The following is an 18836-nucleotide window of genomic DNA, read 5'->3' as shown; positions in this document are numbered from 1 at the left end:
TTTCCAATTTCCTTTCTCGAATGTGAGCTCCTAGAGTGCCCACTAATTGGTTATCAAATTATTTCATACTCAAAACAGATGTGATTGTATTGGTACTTTCATTGGGAGAATGGGGTCATATGTTTACAAATAATTCCTAAACACTGTGGCTAGTACATTAGGACGAGGACTGACTCCTATGAGAGAAGAGGTCTTCCCAGAAGAGATGAGCCTAGTCGAGCCTTGACAGCTGAAGAGGAGTCCTCAGGGTTGGTGAGGTGTGGACGTTCATCACTCTTGCCAGGACAAAAGCAGTGCCTGAGAACTGTGACAGTCCAATAGATCTATAGCCCAGGAGGCACTGTAGGAGTAGCTATAGGCAGGATAAGGCCATGCAAAACCCTAGAACCAAAGGTCAAAAATTCAAACTTGATTTCCTTGACCCTGAAGGATAAGAAAGGGAGTAAAAAGGGCCCCGCTGGGATTGTGGCAAATCTGTCAAATCCAGTCTATTCTGGACTGAAGGAAATAACTGCCCCTGAGCTGTTGGCACGGAGGGATGCAGGCCCAGGGTTACTGGCTCTTCAGCGTTGTCCAAAACTGGAATTACTGATTTTTTTTATCAGACAGTTCTAGACTTTTTTAAGTTAGCAATTATTCCAAATTAAAAACAAACAAACAAACAAAAATCATTGTGGGAGTAAAACAAAACATCTTTAGATGCAGCCAAGGGCTTCCAGTCCATCACCTCTGCTAGACTGAAGGGAGCTTTTAGGTAAAGAAGTGGAAAGATCAGATTTGCATACCAAAAGTTCATTCTTGGCAGTATGGTTAGAGAGAGCAAGAGATCAGAGACAGAAAGACTGTTTAATTCAACAGCAAGCTTTTTGAGAGTTTTGTGTGTGACAAGAGCTGGAGTCACAAGAGCCAGGTTACAGGGCCTAAAGCCTGGTGTGGGAGGCCAATTTAATCAGCAATCACACAAACATGTAATCACAGACTACCAGTATACTCCGGGGAAGAAAAGAAAAGGGCCTAAATTGTGGGGAAATATGGAAGAGAACAGACTATAGAGATAATTTGAATGATTTGGTAGCAATTTGGATAGGGCAGAAGGGAGAGGGAGTGTCTCTTCTCTGGGGGAGTGCGCAGATGCTGTTGTAGAAAGAAGCACAGAAAGGACGCTGGGAAACTCACCCTTGTTGAGAGTTACCTAAACTGAGGAAGCATGGTTTAAACAGATGGTGCAAGGGAATGAGTTAAGAGCTACATTTTCATTGTTGTCCTCTTACTGAGTCTTCCAAACTGCAATATTTGCCCTTTTTTTCTAGAGATAATACCTTCCCTGACTAACTCACAAGACACTTGTATTAAAATTCTCTAAAGAAAGAACCAAAAGGAGCTATGTCTACATCTATATCTGTATCTATGTCTATATTTATTATAAGTAATTGGCTCACACAGTTATAGAGGCTGACAAGTCCCAAGATCCGCAGTTGGCAAGCTGGAGATCCAGGAGAGCCAATGGGATGGTTCCAGTCCCAACATCAGCAGGCTCAAGACCCAGGAGGAGGTGATGTTTTGGTTTGAGTATGAAAGCAGAATGAAACCCCAGTGTCCCTGTTTGAAAACAGGCAGGCAGGAGGGTAAGACTTTTTGTTCTATTCTGACCTTCAGTGGATGGGATAAGGCTCCCTGCCCCCTCTCCCCATATTGGAGGCAGTCTGCTTTACTCAGTCTACAGACTCAACCAAAAACACCAACTAACTGACCAAATGTCTGGGCATCCCATTGCCCAGTCAAGTTGACACATCATATTAACCATCACAGTATTCTGAAGTATAAAATGAAATAATTGGGGTGGCACCCATGGCTCAGTGGGTAGAGCACCGGCCCCCTATACCAAGGGTGGCGGGTCCAAACCTGGCCCTGGCCAAACTGCAACAAAAAATAGCTGGGCGTTGTGGTGGGCACCTGTAGTCCCAGCTACTCGGGAGGCTGAGGCAAGAGAATTGCCTAAGCCCAGGAGTTGGAGGTTGCTGTGAGCTGTCACGCCATGGCACTCTACTGAGGGCGATAAAGTGAAACTCTGTCTCTAAAAAAATAAAAAAAGTGAAATAATTGATTTGAAACTGCCTTAGATAGTTTAAGGGCTATACTAATGCCATGTAGTAAGTGGAGAAAAAATTTTCTATAATTGTCTATAATTTTGTGTTTGCTCCTTCTATATCCATGACCCCCTTACCCTGTCCTGGTAGGTTAGTCTCCACCAACTGCACTACTAGGACTCCCTAACCCTCTGGTTTCAGGATGGGTGATCCAGCAGAAGGCAGAAGATTATGGAGAGAAAGGCCAGGCAGGGTGCTTATTCCTCCTGCTGCCTCCTTGCCCTGCAGTTTGGCAATGGCTGTGCCCCCTACTTAAGGTCATCTCCGGCCAGTGTCCCCTCTTCCTCTACTGCAGTGCCCTCCCACACCTCAGGCAGTTTTCCCTCTGTATATGTGTTGGAATGTTGGAATCTTAATCCTGCCAGAATGCAGCTGTTTAGTGGCTGAATTGATAATATTAATTCATATCTAAACTCCCAGAGGCTATTTTAATCAATTTTATCACTAATTTCAAATCTATTTATTGCTAGCTTTTTTCTTTTAACTTATTAGTAACAACTTTAACATTAAACATGGGCTTGGCACTCAAGAAACTCTCATAATGTAAAAGGAAGGGGAAGCTGCCATGACAGGGTGACATGTGACTTAGGGATGGATGCTATGCTGTTTCTGGATCCAGCTGATATTCAAATATATCAAAGCAACTAACAATAGTTATTAGACTAACTAGAACTTCAAGTACAGTTACTGGGGCATTCTCTGGCTGCTCCAGCCACAGCAGGTGATCCATGTTCTATTGCCGGGTCTCAGCTGGCTCCTTCGGGGGCCTCAAGGATCATCATGCACCTGGGCCCCAGCTCCCGAAGGTAAGCAGCTGCCTGCGGCTAGTTACAGTGGCTGTGTGACAAGCCTGTGCCACCAAGGCCTCCAATGGCCAGAGAAAGGAGCTTGCACTAGATCTTTCATAACACCATTAAAATCAAAGTGTAGATCTTAACTCATTCCTTTGCACCAGCAACCACAGCTCCGTGCTAGAGGCTGCGGTCTTTTTTTTTTTTTTTTTTTTTTGCAGTTTTTGGCCGGGGCTGGGTTTGAACTCACCACCTCCGGCATATGGGGCCTGCGCCCTACTCCTTTGAGCCACAGGCACCGTCAGAGGCTGCGGTCTTATTGACCTGTTTCCTTGCCATTTCCATTGCCAGCGCCCTTCACTGTGCCGTCACCTTCTCTCTCCGACATTACTGGAATGGCCTCCTAGTTGGACTTGATGCTCTCTGTGTTGGTTTTTTTCTGTGGTCTCCAAGGTACCCTTCTCTGCTCTTCTCTGTAACGCTAGGGTTGGGATGATGCAAACTAAATCTGTCCACCTCTAAGCCAGTAGGCTTTCCACTGTGAGGCATGAGAAGGACATCGGAAGGCAGGAGGGAAGAAGAGACTTCTTTCCTGTTTCCTTCCTGCTTTCCACCGTGGCTTCAGCAGCAACACACGATTGGCCCAGCTTCCAGCAGCTCCGAGGACTGTCAGTACCAAGCTTACTGTGCCTCCTCTGACCCTCAGGTGCCAGCAGCAGCCACTCCACATCCCCTCATCTGCTGGGCTGCATAGGGGAGGTCACCAGCCCCAAGGCTGGCGCGATCTGGACCTACCTAACATTCTGACCTCGCCATATGCCACTCTTCGGTGCTCGTGTTCTGTCACATGGGTTTCTGTCTGTCACTTGAACATTCCATGCTCATTCTGACCCAAGAGAATAACTGTTCCCTCATCCTGGAAAATCCTTCCCCCACTCTCCTCAAGGAGCTTCCTTCTTACTTCCAAGTTCTCAGCTCAAATATCTTCTCAGTAAAACTTTCCCTGCCACTACTTCTTTTCTTTGTAGCACTTGCCTGCATCTGATATTTCCTTGTGTGCTTGATAGTTACCAGCCTCCCCTGTCTGGAATGTGAGTTCTGCCTGGTGACGTCTATCCAGGGCTGCTGTATCCCAGCACCAGGAAAGTGGCTGGCTCAGCGCTGATGCTTACTGTTTGTTGAATGAACAAATGGACAGATGGACGGATGGTCAGCTCTGTATACTAAAGAGTTCTATGTGATAAAAGAAAAGAAAAGCAATATTATAATGGAAACAATGGTGAATGAGATTCCATGATGGCATTTTTTTTGTTTTTGTTTTTTAAAATAAGTAACGCTTCATGAATTTGCGTGTCATCCTTGCACAGAGGCCATGCTGATCTTCTCTGTATCATTACAATGTTTTAGTATATGTGCTGCCCAAGCAAGTACCATGATTATTTTTTAAAATAATTGAGTTTTTGGAATGCACTCAGGACCTTTCTTTTGGATGTCTTACTAACAAGTTAGGGCTTTAATTTAGGCCTTAATGAGTCTGTTTTGATCTTCTGGAGAAACCATAGGTTTCCTTCTAATGGCCACCAGCTAGTAGTTCTTCATTTTGTGAATGTAAAGCAAAAGGTAAAGTTTAGGTAAGAAAAACCACAAAGCACACTACATTCACGCTGAGTATGTAGGAAGCCATGGCATAATTGCTACAAGCATGGATTTGTATGTCAGACAGAACAGAGTTCTACTTCTCATTCTTTTTTTTTTTTTGTAGAGACAGAGTCTCACTGTACCGCCCTCGGGTAGAGTGCCTTGGCGTCACACGGCTCACAGCAACCTCTAATTCCTGGGCTTACGCGATTCTCTTGCCTCAGCCTCCCGAGCAGCTGGGACTACAGGCGCCCGCCACAACGCCCGGCTATTTTTTGTTGCAGTTTGGCCGGGGCTGGGCCTGAACCCGCTACCCTCGGCATATGGGGCCAGCGCCCTACTCACTGAGCCACAGGCGCCGCCTACTTCTCATTCTTATTAGCGGTGTGTTGCTGGCTCTGCCACTGCTAGCTGTGTGACCTCAGGCTAGTCACTTAACCACTCTTTGCTTCAATTTATACATTTGCAAATGGGAATAACAGAATATACATCATAGGGTTGTGGTGAGGATTAAATGAGTCAATATATAAAAACTATGTAGAAAAGTATCTCGAGGGCGGTGCCTGTGGCTCAGTCGGTAAGGCGCCGGCCCCATATACCGAGGGTGGCGGGTTCAAACCCGGCCCCGGCCGAACTGCAACCAAAAAATATCCAGGCGTTGTGGCGGGCACTTGTAGTCCCAGCTGCTCGGGAGGCTGAGGCAAGAGAATCGCGTAAGCCCAAGAGTTAGAGGTTGCTGTGAGCCGTGTGACGCCACGGCACTCTACCGAGGGCCATAAAGTGAGACTCTGTCTCTACAAAAAAATAAAAAAAAGAAAAGTATCTCGAACTGAGTTAGCTGGCTTTGATAAAGAATAATTTAAGCATAAAGTGTAACTATGGTTTGGATCACATTTGTTGATAATAGAAACTTCAACAAGATAAAAGTTTATTTCTTTTTCAAATAGAGGCAGTCCATAGGCAGCCCAGGGCTGTTGCAGCAGTTATCTGCTCACACTCGTTATGCACCAAACTCCTTCTTTCTCTACCACCATAAAATGCATGCTTTATATCCCCAAAGTCAACATGGCTCAGAAACTCCTGTCACTAAGTCTGCATTTTAGGTACCAGAAAGTAGAAAGGGAGAAGGGTAAATAGGGATCTACCTGATGGCCAATAAATACTCATAAGATATTGGTGGTACTTTCATTCCCTTCTCATTGGTTTGAACTTAGTCACAGGATCACGCATAGCTGCCAGGGCTATTGGGAAATGTAGTGTTTTCTCTGAACGTGTTATACCTCCAATAAAACTAGCATTCAGTTACTAAAGAAGAAAGGGAGAACAGATATTAGCCCCCATTCAAGTTATTTAACTTCCTCACATTTTAGTTTTTCCATTTTAAAATGGGAAGAACAGTGCATGCATCATCCAGCTGTCTGGAAGGTACATGAAATAAAGCATAAAACCTGCTAGTCCAATGAGGACCCATGCTAAGTAATGTTAGCTGTTATCATACGAAGAAAAAAAATGCATCTCTGAACACTTTTAAAAACCAGATACACAAAACCATGTGGAACAAAAACAAGGAAAAAAAATCCCTGCAAGAAAGAACTGAGTCACTTCAGAAAGAAACCTATTATTCTGTCTACAGGTTTCTTTTTTTTTTTTTTTTTTTGAGGTAAAGCCTCACTCTGTCATCCAGGCTAGAGTGCAGTGGTACAATCATAACTCACTGTAGACTCAGACTCCTGGGCTCAAGTGATTCTCCTGCTTCGGCCTCCCTAGTAGCTGGGACCATAGGTGCATACCACCAGGCCTGACTAATTTTTCTTATTTTTTGTATGAGAGAAACTTGCTATGTTGCTTAGGCTAGTTTTAAACTCCTGGATCCAAGTTATCCTCCTGTCTTGGCCTCTCAAAATTCTGGGATTACAGGTGTGAGCCGCTGTGGCTGGCAGTCTGTAGATTTCTTCTGTCTTTCCATTCCTTTGTCCCTCTTTATCTGAACTGATTTTCAGCTGACCAAGTTCCAGTTTTGTTTTAGTCTTTTTAAATTTTTTTTTTGAAGACAGAGTCTCACTTTGTCACCCTCGGCAAAGTGCTGTGGCATCACAACTCACAGTAACCTCAAACTCTTGGGCTTAAGTGATTCTCTTGCCTCAGTCTCCCAAGTAGCTGGGACTACAGGCCGCCACCACAATGCCCAGCTATTCTTTGGTTGTAGTTGTCACTGTTGTTTGGCAGGCCCAAGCTGGATTTGAACCCATCAGCTCCGGTGTACGTGGCTGGCGCCCTAGCCACTGAGCTACAGGCGCTGAGCCCAAAGTTCTAGTTTTAATATCACATCACCTTGCTTTGTTTTCTACAAAGGGCCACTGTGTGTCTGGGTGAGCCATCTCAAACTCACTGTTTTGAATCTTTTCAGTCTCAACCACCACCCTTCCATCTGACTGTGCCCAGTGTGCTAGACCAGTGGCTCATACACAGCTGACTCAGTCACCTGGAGAGTCCTGCAAAAATACAGAGTCTAAGTTCTTACCCCCAGAATCAGCCCAAAAGGAGTCTCCTGTATCTCCCTCAGCTGTGTCAAAGTGGCTCTGGTTTTTCTTAGACTAAATGACTCAGCAACTTGAATGTTTACAGATGAATGAGTACAGACAAATGTATCTTGAGATACAAACATGTATGGAATGTTACAGGACCCTCTTCAAAGCACTTTACATGGGCTAACTCCTTTATGTACCATTATTCCCCTTTTTTATATAGATCAGGAAACTGAGACACAGAGAAGATAAGCAACTTGCTCAAGGTCACACAACTAGCAAGTGATGATACGGGGGTCAAGCCTAGGCAGTCTGACTTTTGAGAGCCTGTACACTTAACCTCTATTCTGCACCACCCTCCAATCTATAGAGAACAGTTAAATCGCTCTAGTACAAATTACAAAAAAAAGCTTCCTTTTTTATTCATTTGAAATAAACATTTGAATTCTGTTTAATACAAAAATTCTTAAATTTTAAAAATCTAAGTTGTTTTATGCATTTTGAAGCAAAAACAATGTGAAACAATAAATATTTCCTGTCTGTTTTCTTGGAGAGCCTTTTAAACCCTTCATTTAAAATTCCTCCTAATACTCTGGTTTTTCTTCCTCCTGTAGGACACTTTAAAAGGAAATGCGGCGGCTGGGATTCCAGGTTGCTTGCATAATGGCAAGGCTATTGGTTTTCAAGTCTAGCAGATGTAGGTTTATATTCTGGCTGTGAAGTTTCCTGGCTGAGAGATATGTATTTTTTTTTTTTTTTTGGCTAATAATAAATATTGTAAACAATCATTTATTCATTAGAGCTCAGCATCCAGTTGTGACATCTGAGGAATGGCAAAGGTCAACCTGCCCTCCGGTAGCTGTTTCAGTTTAATACATGTATGTTGGGAGAGGCAAAGGTCCATCCCTTGTGAACTTTCTGTTTTCTGAAACAGATTTATCTGTAGTCATATGTAAGGCCTGATCTCCCTGTGATCGTTCATTTTATGTGTCAAGTTGACTGGACCACATTGTAACCAGTTATTTGGTCAAATATTCTGGGTGTGTCTGTGAGGGCATTTCTGGATGAGATTCTCATTTAGGTCACCAGATTGAGTACAGCAGACTCCCTCCCTGGTAGGGGTGGGCTTTAGCCTATCAGTTTAAGGCCTTCTTTGAACAAAAAGACTTAATTCCCCCCTCCAGCAAGTAAGAGGCAACTCCTCCTGCCTGCCTTCTTCAAGCTGGGATGTTGACTTTTTTCCTGCAATCAGACTCTATCTAAAAGATCAGCTCTCCCAGGTCTTGAGCCTGCGAACATTGGGACTGGAACTGCCCCATCAGCTCTCCTGGGTCTCCAGCTTGCCAACTGCTGATCTTGGGGCTTGTCAGCCTCCATAACTGTGTGAGCCAATTCCTTATAATAAATCTCTCCCTCTCACTGTGTGTGTGTGTGCACGCGTGCTATTGGTTCAGTTTCTTTGGAGAACCATGACGAATACATTCCCTTTCTGCTGTCTCTGAGGACAGGCTGTCCTTGGCCAGTGCAACCCCTCATCTCTAATGGTGGCTCTTCTTAAGCCCTTACTCTCTTCCTTCCACTTTATCTAGCTCCTCCCCCACCGGCTGCTGGAACTACTGTCTCAGAGGTCACCACTGACATTCTTATTGCCAAATTCAGGGCTCAGCCCTAACCTTCTGGACCTTGTTCCGGTAATCGCTGCTGTCTGCGTGTCTCCAGGCATCTTTCTCTGAGAATGTGCTCCAATCTCCAATGACTTCCAGTCCCTCTCTGAGGGATGGGCACGTTTCTGGAATCCCTGCTTCTTACTGGTCAAGAGTTTGGTTTCTAGAAAATGTAGCTCTCAGTCCTGCCACTTCCAACGGTATGAACTTCAGCAAGTCACTTAAACATTCTGTGCCTCAGTTTCCTCATGTGTAAAACAAGGTTATGGATAATATCTAGCTCTTAGGGTGTTGTGAGAACTGCATGCATTAACACAGAGCCTGGTCATACAGAAGGTGCTCCATAAATGTAGACTATTATCTGAGTCTACCTTCTCACCTCCCTTTCATTCTTCAATATACCAGAACCAGGTTCAGGCCCTCCCACTCCTGAGAAACTGCTTCGTAAAGGTCACCTATGACCTACTACTTTTAAATGTTCTCAGCCTGTGTCTCTGCCCCTCTGTTGAACTTGGCATTCTCTGTCACTTCCTCCTTCCCTCATTTACTGCTACTTCCTGCTGTACACATCATGCCCTAGATAAACTGAATGAACACACACGCACTCACACACAGACACAAAACAGGGGTTTTTTTCTCTGAAACTGTACCTCTTCTACCACCACAGAAGGCCTCTTCTCACTCCAGTTCTGATCTCCAATACCTCACTCATCCTCCCCTTCCCTGGTTAACTCCCATTTATTCTTTATGACTCTTCTCAGGCCTCACTTTCCCAGGAATCTCTCCTTAACACCCTTCTCCCACCAAAGCAAGGTGAGTTGCCCGTTCCTGGTGCTTATATAACACATTTGTCCCACACTGAACTTCATTTCTGTCCTTCCCACAATGACTGTGAGCACTTGAAGATCAGAATCAGCGGGGCACAGTGGCTAGCACCTGTAGTCCCAGCACTTTGGGAGGCCAAGGCAGGAGGATTGCCTGAGTCCAGGAGTTTGAGAGCAGCCTGGGCAATATAGCAAGACTCCATCTCGAAAAATAATTTAAAAATTAGCCTGGCATGATGGCATGTGCCTATAGTCCCAGCTACTAGGAAGTCTGAGGAGATAAGAGGATTGTTTGAGCCCAGGAGTTTGAGGTTGCAGTGAGCTATGATGATGCCACTGAACTCCAGCCCTGGCAACAGAGCAAGACCTAGTCAAAAAAAAAAAAAAAAAATCAGAACTATTTCCTATTCTTCTCTGAGTTTCTGGGACTCAACATGGTGTGCCAGATACATGTTAGGAATTCAGTAAATGTTTATGGAATTAAAGAATCAGTTAATGATATCAACACCCATTTAAATTCTCTGAGTCTTAGCAACTAGATTTTCAGGGAGTTAGAAGATTAGATATAGATCATAGGGAAAGGGACAAAGTCTGCCTCCGTTTTTATAAACTGTAGTGAGGAAGTTGGGGGAGACTAAAAGGGTTTGGCAGGGGTGAAGGGAGCTGTCATGCAGAGTAAGTCAAAATGGAGGAACAGTGCCCATTGGAAAGCTGCCTTCACTTTCCTCTAAGCTCTGCAAGGTTGTCTCACAAATTGCTAACTAAATTGAATGCAGAAGAAATGTAAAAAAAATCTGTATCCACTCTTCTCTTGCTTCTTTCTAAAGAAAAGCACAGTTAAAACCATATGGCTTAAAAATGGTTTTCCAAATGCATGTTAACTATGTATTTTTTAAGGTAGAAAAATGAGAAAGAAAAAATTTGTTTTCAAAATCTTGGGAGAGAATCAGAATGTTCTCTGCAAGCGGATACAGATTCCCAGAGGCACAATCAAGGTATTATCTCCTTGCAAGCATCCCCTTTGCAAGACAACTATTGTGTCATCAAGCACGAACCCAAAAACCGTCTGGAGTTTTAATGCCTCAGTTATCATTGCTTTTGCCTCTGACATTAGTTATTATAAGATTCACCATTCATCATTCCTGTGCTGTCACCACTTAACAGAGATATTGAGCATTAGTAATCATAATTAAATTTTTAAAAATTGAAATCTTCATTTTTTTAACAGATAATGCATTCATCGTTCAAAATTTAAGAGTTATAAAAAAGTGTATAATACAAATTTTTCTTCTACTCTGTCCTTTTGGATATTTTCTGGTTATACAGGAAATTACCTACATACACATAAATATTTTTTTGATTGCCTACTTTTTGTTGTATCCTATGCACACAGTCCTACACCTTGCATCTTTCTTTCTGTCACCCAGGCTGAAGTGCAGTGGCACCAATCATAGCTCACTGTAAACTCAAACCTTGAGCTCCTGGGCTCAAGTGATCCTCCTGGCTCAGCTCCTAAGTAACAGGGACTGCAGGCACATCCATCATGTCTGGCTACCATTTATTTATTTTTATTTATTTATTTATTTATTTATTTTGCGGTTTTTGGCGGGGGCTGGGTTTGAACCTGCCACCTCTGACATATGGGGCTGGCACCCTACTCCTTTGAGCTACAGGCACCGCCCTCTGGCTACTTTTTAAATTTTTTGTGGAGACAAGGTCTCACCGTGTTGCCCAGACTGGTCTCAAACTCCTGGCCTCCCATGTAGGCCTCCACAGAACTGGGAGGCGTTAGCCACTGCACCCGGCCTGCACCTTGCCTGTTTCACATAACAATCTAGTTTTTAAAATGTTCCACTGGCTCGGCACCCATTGCACAGTGCTTATGGTGCCAGCCACATACACCAAGGGTGGCGGGTTCAAATCTGACCCAGGCCAGTTAAACAACAATGACAGTTGCAATAACAACAACAGAAATAGCCAGGCATTGTGGCAGGCGCCTGTAGTCCCAGCTACTTGGGAGGCTGAGGCAAGAGAATCACTTGAACCCAAGAGTTTCAGGTTGCTGTGAGCTGTGACGTCTCAGCACTCTACCCAGGGCAGCAACTTGAGTCTGCCTCAAAAAAAAAAAAAGAAAGAAAATGTTCCACATCAGTGTATGAAGGAAACTCCTCATTTTATTTGTTATATTACAAAAATGCCTTGATTTAACCAGTTCCTTACTCGGGCACACTTTGGTTACTCCCTAAGCAGTACTGCAGTGAATGACCTGTATGTGCACCATGTTGTATATGTGCCAGAATATCGGTACCATAAATTCCTAGAAGTGGATGGGCTGAGCCAAAGTGTATGTTTATTTGGAATTTTGTTAGTTTCTGCCAAGTTCTCTCTATAGAAGTTGCTCCAATTTACCCTCCAACAGCTTCCCTATATTTCTATCAATTGCCAGCTTCTAGGCTTTGTCAATTTGGAAGATGAAGAATGATATTTTAATGTACCTCTAGCTTGCATTTCTTTATTATGAGTATGGCTGTCCTTTTTGTTTTGAGTTCTCAGTGCCAGCCATCCTTCATTCCAGGTATAAAATAATAATAATAATAACTGACACAGATGAAGTGGCTCACTAAATACGTTATAGGCATCTTCCTTAAGCCTCTCGACAGTCCTGTAATCATCCCTGATTTATGAATGGGGAAACTGAAGCTTAGTTGAGCTGAGTCAGAGTGACTTGTCCAGGGTCTCACCGCAATAAGCAGCAGAGTCAGGGCTTGAACCCAGATTTCGCTGACCACAAAGAGAATTTTCTTTCTCATGAAAGTGTATTCAGTTTTTAAAAGCCAGTCAAATTTAGCAACGGGGGGCCTTTTTACCAATTCCAATAACACTAAGATTATTAAGTCAGGCAACTTCACTATCTACATAACAACAACACACATAGAGGGCCCTAGGCATCCACTTTCAGTTCCCTTTCTCAAATTCCAAGAAAAGTAGCTGCTATTGTCCTCTCATATGTGCTCTGAGAGGATCACTCTAATATGTGGACCCAGGCCCTCTGCCAGGACATTTCACATTGGCGGGACACTCCCAGAAACGCAGCCACAAGAGAGGAGTAAGCAGGGATTGGATGCTATTAAGAAAGAACAGCGCATGAACTACAAGTAAGGAAGAAGTTCATTTATTCATCCAGCAAGTACTTACTCGGCATCTACCATGTTCCCTGCACTGCTGAGACGCTTGAATGCAGCAGTATACAAGACAAACTAGGTCCCCGTTATCATAAAACTTACATTGCATTAGAAATAAATAAGAAAAAAATTTAAAAAATTGGTAGTATTAAGTGCTATGCACAGGGTTAAAGAAGTGTGTTTGGAAAAAAGGGGCTACTTTGGATTTGTTAACTGGCAAAGCCTTCTCTAAAGGAGAGGCCTTTTACACTGGGAAGTAACCAGCTACTGAAGGTCAAGGGGACAGCATTGCAGGCAGAGGGAGCAGCCCATACAAAGGTCCCAAGTCAGGAACAAGCTGATGCCTCTGTGGGAGAGAATGGCCAGTCTCTCTGGAGCCCAGTAGCAGGAGGAAGGGGGGTTCTGGCAGAGGCTGGAGTGGTGGGGTGCTGAGGACCAGGAAAGAGAACCTGGATTGCATTGTGTCCAGGAGAAGCCACAGGAGGCTCGAAACTGGAGGGTGGGAGGTGGATGTGTGACATCATCTGACATTGTTTTTAAAAACAATCACTCTGGCAGATTTCAGTAGGGCAAGAGAGTAAATGAGACCAGTTGGAGGCTGTTCTGGTCGCTTGGACCAGAGATCATGAAGACAAGAAGCAGTGTGGTGCTTCTCAAACCTTAGCAGGTGATGGAATCCTCTGGCAGGTTCTACCCCCTGAGTTTCTGGTTCTGAAAATGACCCCAAGATTTTTGCATTGCTAACAAGCTCCCAGGCAATGCTGCTGGTCTGCAAAGCCCACGTTGAGTAGCATTGGACTAGAGATGCAAGGAGTAGATGGATGTCAACGTATTTTGGAGGTAGAGTCAACAGGATTTACTGACAGATTGCAGGACAAGCACAAAAGAAGAACCACTGTTGACTTTGAGTTGTTGGTCAAGCAGCGGAGAGAACAAGAGAACAAATTCCAGCATATGTTGAGAGAGGAAAATGAAAGGAAGGCAGGTGAGGGGGAGAAAAGCAATAGTTCTCTTTGGGGCATGTTAAGTGTTAGACATTTATGAGACATTCAGATGGAAACGTTAGTCTTGTGGTGAGCACTTCAGGTGTTGAAGCAGGAGGTCAGGACTGGGGAGACCTCAGTGTAGAGATGAAATTTAATGTGATGGGACCAGAGGAGATGGCCTCGGGAGAATGTGTGCTTAGGGGAGAGAGGGAGCAAGGAGCCCTGCACATCCAGCGTCTGGATCAGTGAGCAGGAGGACAACCCGGGGACAAGCGTCACTAATGCCGGGGAAGAGACTTCCAGGGAAGGGAATTGTCAGCAATGCAGCTTGAGGCACGTCAACAGGAGAGAGCCAACAGCTGAGAAGAGGGACTGTCTGAGAAAGGAACCAGCAAGAAGGACTGAAGCACTTGTGAGAACCCACAAATCTTTGGAACTGTAGCTAGATCCTTCATGCATGTGATTAGCCATCAACTGGAAACAGAAAGAGCCCCGTGCTTTTCTTTCAGGACAGTAAAGGAGGAGAAACCTCAGCAATTCCATCTCACCCCCCAGCTGGCCTCAGGTCCTGGGTTGGCAACAGCTTGGACAGGAGAATAAAACCAGCTGAGTCCAGGCAGCAGGCCTGGACAATGAGAACCGAGGTGGGAACTGTTAGGGATTCAGTAATGGCCCTGGATGTCTTCTCAGGCATCATTCTGGAAACGTCTTCATCTTGACCTCCAGGAAACTAGCATCCCTAGTCCCAGCCATGAGTGATTCCTCACCCACTGTTTGTGAGCCCCGCAGTCTGTCAAAGCTAAACCCTGGCTCCACCAGCCGTCTCCTCCCTCTTCTGTGTTTTTGCTGGCTTCCTCCCGCCCGGCTCCTTCCCCTCAGACTACAATAATGCCACTCTGGCCTAAAATAAAGCTTGTTCCTCCACCCTTCCTCCCCCCCCAGCTCCTGCTTTCTTTGCTCTTACCCCAAACTTCCTACATAAGGCTGTGCTTCCTCACTTTCTTGCCCGTCTGCACCCACTGGCATCTGGCTTCCATCCCTGCCTCTGCACTTGCTTCTGTCCCAAAGCCACAGCCACCTCCTAATCACAGTGGGGCCTGCTCCCTGCTGGTCCTCACCTCAGGCCAGCTCTCTGTTGCCTTTCACACAGTGGCCTCCCACTGCTCCTGGACACTCTCTGGGTCCTCAGCATCTCACACAAATGCTTTCCTTCCCCCTGGGGTGGCCTGCAGACTCCCTGATCCTCTGTGTTCAGGACTGGCCTTCTTGTGTCCACTTGACTCTGTCCTGATGAGCTCATCCATACCCTTCACAATCACCTGGTTGTGAATGGTGACTTTCTAATCGTATTGTCTGCTGGCTGTGTGACATTTCCACGTTCTACAGCAGTGGTTCTCAACCTTTCTAATGCCGCGACCCTTTAATACAGTTCCTCATGTTGTGGTGACCCCCAACCATAAAATTATTTTCGTTGCTACTAGAACTGTATTAAAAGGTCGCGGCATTAGGAATGTTGAGTACCACTGTTCTATAGGCATGTCAATGATGTCCAAAACCAAACCTAGACCCACAATTTGCACTTGATAAGTGTATTCTAAGCACATGTTTATTGAATGAATTGTTTTCTCCTTGCCCACTCCTTCCTCCTAAATATTAAAGAAAAAGTGGTAAACAATAGGGGCAGCGCCTGTGGCTTAAGGAGTAGGGCACTGGCACCAAATACCAGAGGTGGCAGGTTCAAACCTGGCCCCGGCCAAAAAAAAAAAAAGTGGTAAACAATAAACAAAACACACATACCTCTTGTCTTCTGTCTGCCTACATCTAAGTGGTCACCTGGTCTCGTGACTTCTGCCTCCAACTGTTCTGAATCTTTCCTCTTTTCTCCTTCCCATTCCTACTCTGCTAGCATCTTTTTTCCAGCTGACCAACAGTAGTCTGAGTGGCTATCAAAACTGGCTACACATCAGAATTACCCAGAAGATTTAAAAAATCATGATTTTATGCTTGAACCCAGGAGTTTGTGGCTGCAGTGAGCTACCACCATGCCACTGCACTCCGGCCTGGGCAACAGGGCAAAACTCTGTCTCAAAACAAAAACAAACCCCAAGATTTTAAAATCTTGATTTTAAAAATGTGTCTTCTCCAGATTAATTAAATCAGAATGTTTGCAGGTGAAGCTGGAGTACCAATATTTCTAAAAATCTCTACAGATGATTATAATGTACAGTCAGATTTGAGAACCAAAGATGGTTTTCTTCTCTAATATCCAGTATTTCCCTCCCAAGAAATAAAATCTGACGTTAACATTCTCCTGCTTTAAAAATCCTTATGAGAGCACAGAGGTTTTGTAGGGTCATGAAACTACTCTGTATGATACTGTGATGACAGGCACATGCCACTAGCATTTGTCCAAGCCCACAGTACGTACACACCAAGAGTGAGCCCTCATGTAACTATGGACTGTGGGTGATAATGATGTTTCTATGGGGGCCTATTACTTGTTATGCATGCACCACTCTGGTCAGGGATGTTGATAACGGGACAATGTGGGGGTACAGGGTGTGTGGGAAATCACCGTATCTTCCTCTTAATTTTGCTGTGAACTTTAAACTTCTCTAAAAAAATTAAGTTGAAAAAAAATTCAGATGACTCTCTATGTCTACAGCAGGTTTCTTGAAGTCCTGTTTCTGGAGATAGCAGGAACCCATTGAATTACATACAAAACATTGTATATAGGGAGAGAATTCATTCATTCTCAAAAGAGTTGGATTCAAAAAAAGATAAACAAATATCAGCTAGATAGCAGTTAATAGTTATTCAACACTTACTGTGTGCCAGGTCCTGTGCTATGCACTTTGTATATACCAGCTTTAGTAATATTCAAAACTAACCCATGAGGTTGAGTATTACCCCATTGTACAGATAATGATTAAGTAACTTCCCCAAGTCAGCAAGTTCTGACACCCAATTACATCTACTCTTTACTACCTCCTTTGTTCCCAAGACTAATCAAAATCTTCTAGCATAGCAAGCAAGGCTCTGCACCATCTACCTAATCAAATCCATCCTTCCTTCCCCACCAATTCTCTAAAGAAATCATGCAGTGCGGCACCTGTAGCTTGGTGAGTAGGGCACTGGCCACATACACTGAGGCTGGTGGGTTTCAGCCCAGCCCAGGCCTGCTAAACAACAATGACAACAGAAGGACGGCGCCTGTGTCTCAAGGAGTAGGGCACCAGTCCCATATGCCGGAGGTGACAGGTTCAAACCCAGCCGCGGCCAAAAAAAAAAAAAAAGTTAAAAAAAAAATAACAATGACAACAGCAACCAAAAGAAAAAAATAGCCAGGCGTTGTGGCGGGCACCTGTAGTCCCACTTACTTGGGAGGCTGAGGCAAGAGAATCACTTAAGCCCAAGAGTTTGAGGTTGCTGTGAGCTGTGATGCCATAGCACTCCAAATTGGGTGACATAGTGAGATTCTGTCTCAAAAAAAAAAAAGAAATCATGCAGTCCATGCCTCTGTCCCCCATATATGCTGTGACCACTCCTAGAGTGTGCTCTCTTTACTCCCTGCCAGGTAGAGTCCTACTTACACTGCAGGGCTCAGCACAGACATCCTTCTCTCCCCTCCCTCATTTTCCCAGAAGACATTGTGGCACTTTTAGCATCGGACGACAGATAGCAGTGTTCATGTCTCTCCCCTGACAGATGGAGTTCCTTGCAGGAAGCAACTGTCTTGATCATCTGCAGTTCCCTAACATCTTGTCATGCCCATTGGCTTGTAAGAGGGGCTCAAAGAACATTTGTTGAAAATAATGTAATTCGAGTGTGCTCTCTACTTCTTAGGGAGGTTCTAAACTAAGGAAAATAGACCTTTGTCTTACGAGAATGACGTTTAAGGTGTTCTTATGTGCCCAGGATATCCCTACCGATCTCACTGAGTTATTGTTAAGATTAGTTGAAACAATTATTTAAGAGCATGCTGCATTGTTGAACACACTATGAAAAAGAAAGCTTGATTATTAACTAACTCTCTGCTCACGTCCAGTGGCTCAAGGACCATTATGAATGTCAGGAAATGTAGATTTAACAGCCACCAGCTACATGCCTTCAAAAAGTCTGTCATCGCATTGGCATCTCCTGCTTTGAAATAAACAATTTCCTCACTGCTGTGGCATTCTGCACAGCTGAAATAGCCACACTAGAAATGCTCAATTGAATTAATACTCACTTAAAACTAGTTTTGTAAAACATGTCTCCGGTGTCTTAAGAGGTTCAAACAAAGTTGTTTTTACAGAGGTGAGAGAAGAGAGAGGCAGCCAGAGTGAGGTTGTACTTGGGTCACTATAAAGCTCCCCAACTTCAACAATGTCGTCCTGCCAACTCTAAAGTAGAGCACTGGCCAAAAAATGAAATACCTTTGTCTTTTAATGAAAATCCTCAAATTGTGGCAACTCATGATGTTTGACATATCCTAAGTTTAAATGTTCTCATACTTTCTAAGTATTTTCTTTAAAAAATAAATTTCTAATCTGGTAACAGGTACACTGAAAGGCCTGACTTCAGCATTATACAATTCATCCATGTAACAAAAAACACTTATACACCCTAAATCTATTGAAACTTTTAAAAAGCACTAGTAATGACAAAAAAAAAATTTATTGTGTATATTTGAGGTATACAATGTGATGTTATGAGATACATATGAATAGGCAGGCGAATTAATACAGTCATCATTTCACATAGTTACTCCCCTTTTTTTGTGGCAAGGGCAGCTATAATCCACTCATTTAGCAAAAATCCTGAATACCCTATACTAACTATATTCTTCATGTTGTACATTAGATCTCTAGACTTGTTCAGCTTCTATACACCTGTTACTTTGTATCAGCAACATCTGATACAAACATTGCATATCACATTGTTCCTATCTTCTATATATCTGTTACATTGTATCCTCTGACCTACAGCTCCCCACTTCCTTCCCTCCTCCACTCCCTTGGAACTTCTGTTTTATTCTCTATCTCTATGCATTTGACATTTTTTCCCCTTAGATTGAACATATAAGTGAGATCTTAC

The 18836-nt window shown here is 43.9% G+C and overlaps 1 non-coding gene across 1 annotated transcript; it reads right to left on the bottom strand.

The window, feature by feature from the left end:
• Positions 1-4260: 4260 nt before the first annotated feature.
• Positions 4261-4369, bottom strand: LOC128564100 (U6 spliceosomal RNA). Its single transcript, XR_008373987.1, has one exon. It is a non-coding gene; the product is annotated as a U6 spliceosomal RNA (small nuclear RNA).
• Positions 4370-18836: the final 14467 nt, after the last annotated feature.

This window comes from Nycticebus coucang, chromosome 13, assembly GCF_027406575.1.
Source record: "Nycticebus coucang isolate mNycCou1 chromosome 13, mNycCou1.pri, whole genome shotgun sequence".
Classification (NCBI taxonomy): Eukaryota; Metazoa; Chordata; class Mammalia; order Primates; family Lorisidae; genus Nycticebus; species Nycticebus coucang.
Note: the sequence above shows the minus strand (reverse complement) of the source record. Positions and strands in the feature narration are given on the sequence as shown.